This window comes from Camelus ferus, unplaced genomic scaffold (assembly GCF_009834535.1).
Source record: "Camelus ferus isolate YT-003-E unplaced genomic scaffold, BCGSAC_Cfer_1.0 contig3637, whole genome shotgun sequence".
Classification (NCBI taxonomy): Eukaryota; Metazoa; Chordata; class Mammalia; order Artiodactyla; family Camelidae; genus Camelus; species Camelus ferus.
Window position 1 is genome coordinate 1 of NW_022588930.1, and position 3,072 is coordinate 3,072.

A 3,072-nucleotide genomic window follows, 5' to 3' on the forward strand; every position below is an offset into this window, starting at 1 on the left:
CCCTGGGGCCACAGCGGGACACACACAATGCCCCTTTAGCACTACACGTGGCACACCTCTGAGGGGTCATCACATGCCACACCCAAGGCTTCCTGGGCGGCCAGAGCGGCGTCAGTCACACGCGGAGGCTGGGAGGGATTCCAGGCTCTCACCGGGAACACGGACGTGTCCAGGGCAGAGCCCGCTGTCAGCTCAGGTGCGATTCTGGGAGGTTCTGCCCCCTCAGCCAGCCCCGTTCTTGGATCCCACCTTACGTATATATACATATATGGGAAGCAAGGTCCCCGAATCTGAGGAACCTCCACGGGAGGAGGGGCTGCCCCAGGAAGAGGCCCCCCACCTTCCCCAGTGAAAGCGTCTAACCTCAAACCTGTTTTCTCTATAAAATATCTGATTTCTGTGAAAGTAATAAATATTTACCGTGTTCTGTAACCGAGGAGCAGCATCGGGGGAGGGAGGAGAGAGAGGACCTTTGCTGTGCCTCCAGTGACAGAATCCCAGAGACTCAGGATTCTGTTTCTATGTAGCCGAGCACAGGCAGCCACCAGGGCTGCTCGGGACGGGCTGGCACAGCCTTCAGGGTGGGAGTGGCTGGCTTTAGAGTTCCCACCACCTTGGGCAGGAGGCCTGCCATATTGCCAAAAATACAGGCACGGGGCAGAGGGAGAAAGAGAGAGAGGGAAAGAAGATACCAGAACCACAAAGAGAGGAAGAAAGGGGGCAGCACTGTCCTCCACACACCAGTCCCTGGGCCACCAGCTGGAATGTCAAATGGCTGATGGCGAGGGGCCAGCTGCAGGGCAAACCCAGGGCAGGGGGCTGGCAGGAGGAGCAGATTGACAGCCTTTGTGAAGCAGTCGCCCAGGGCGGTGTAAGTAGAGGGCCCACCCTGTTGAAGGAGGCCAAAGGGTGAGTCCTCTTAAATGTTATCACTGGCCTTCACTGCTGCCATGAGTCTCCAGGAGGTGCACGAGCAAGGACTTCGGGGTCACTGTGAGGGAAACCAGCCTCCCTCCCACCTGGCTTGGAGAAGGAGGAGGGATGCGAGCAGCTTATGAGTGGGAGGCTCTGTCTCCTGGGACCACAAAAAGGGGATGCTGCTGGTACCCGAGGACACCAACTTTTACTGCAGGGTTTCTACAAAGGCACCAAATTCCCAGACGTCCTTCTCGTGCACAGCCAGCTTCTCTGGGAGTGAGTCCAAGCCCTTAGCCATGGACTGTGTCCCGATATCTACGGAGAGGCTGCTCAGCTGAGAGGGGTCTTGATATTCATGATAGAAGGTCCCCAAGTCCATTGGAAGAATGTCATCTTTGGAAGAACCCGGTTTGAAGTCAATCATAACAAAGTCGTCCTGGTCTTGCCACTGCTGCCCCGCCCAGAGCCATCAAAGTAGGCTGCCCTGGAGAGGAGATGCAGTCCCTGGGGAATCTGGAGGATTCACCATGCGATCGGCATCCTCCAGCTCCAAATTCTTAGGAGCAAACATGGCAAAGGGTATGTCCAAACTGGTCAGGGTCACCTGGTTGATGGGTTTGTTGACAAAAGCCCCCACTTTCCGGACTAAGATTGTCTCCAAGATGTCGTTGGGGGGAGGCCCATCCCTCACCGCTGTTTGATAGTTTCAGCATCCTTGCCGCTGGAAGGCATGGCAGCACAGTGGGCCCCATCAAAAGGGGTGCAGGTTGCCAACTTCTCCTGGTCAGCTTGGGTACCATGGGCAGGCTGGTCGGGAGCAAGGGGTACTTCATCTTCCTTCCTGGGAACCATTAGCTGGGATGGAGGGGAGGTGGAAAAAGAGGTGGTACACACTTCTTGAGAACCTTCTGCAGAAGGATGTGTTACTGCAGGGTCCTCACTGGTGGCTCTGTAACTGCAGGAGTGCGTGGGCGAGGGGCCGGGATAGGGACGGCCACAGAGTGACCAGTGATAGTCCCCATGATGGGTGGGGGCCTCTCAAAGTGCCTGGTGGACGTGAATGCCAAGTTAATTCTGTAAGCACAAGAAAGAGTTATGGTGCCCACAGAGGTGCCCACTGTCCCAACGCGAACAGTCTGGAAACATTCTCCTAAGCCATTCACCTGAACTTCCCCAGAATATATCCTGCACAGCATGACACATTCGTGCCCTTGCTTTCTGGAGAGTCTGTAAGCTGATGCCACCCTGGTTACAGCAAGGAGAGACTTCAGCAGCAACGACAGTCTGCTGGACACTGCATAGGAACCTCTGAATTCTTTATCACACTTTTCATTCATTTCTAGACACCAAATTTCTAGCTCCACAGAATCTCCCTCGGAAGTCTTGAGCGAGATCTCCACACACACAGATCTCCCGACGGCAGCAGCTGCCCTGCCAGCGCCTTTTTTGCTTCATGTGTAACCTCTGGGATGTCTCTGATTGCTAGATTGAACCAATCTGAGCCCGCTGGTGATGAAGATGAATGAGTACGAATCTCGCCCACTCGAGGCTGGACAACCACTTGGGCAGTGACGAGGGCAAAAAACTTAATGAATTTGTCCAGGTCCTTTCTGTCTTGGGAATTGAGATCAGTTTCCATTGCCTCTAGCAATCTGTGAAGTTGCAACAAGAGAGTGGCTCGTGGCTGTCATTACAGAGGCCGGTGCCTGGGGCCGGCCAGCTGCGCCTCCGGGCGGAGGGCTCAGCGCTCCGGGGGCCGCGGGGCCAGCACGGGTCGCAGATAACACCATACACCTCAGGAGCCTGGTGGCTCGCAGACCCCGAGCGCTTCACTCCCAAGACCGCGCGAGTTGTCGCACTCACGTCTACAGGCGCTCGTCAAGGCTTCCCCACCACTCAGGCCATCACTCCTGCTTTAAGCCCAGCGGCCGGTCGCTTCCCGGTGCCACCATCGTGAGCGTTTGTTTTCCTATTTCCATTGATTTTTATTATTTCCTTCCTTGGATTTTATATAGACTCTGAAAGTTAGGGTACAAAAAGATACAAACATCCACAAGCACCAAAAGGTTTGTGACCTTATACGGATTTTACGGTGCAAAGGACACAAGGAAAACAAATAAATTAAAATCTGAAGAGTTACACAACAACCTTTGA

The 3,072-nt window shown here is 54.6% G+C and overlaps 1 pseudogene; it reads right to left on the reverse strand.

The window, feature by feature from the left end:
- Positions 1-991: 991 nt before the first annotated feature.
- LOC116662569 lies at positions 992-2,599 on the reverse strand (annotated as a pseudogene).
- Between the last annotated feature and the right edge of the window lie 473 nt (positions 2,600-3,072).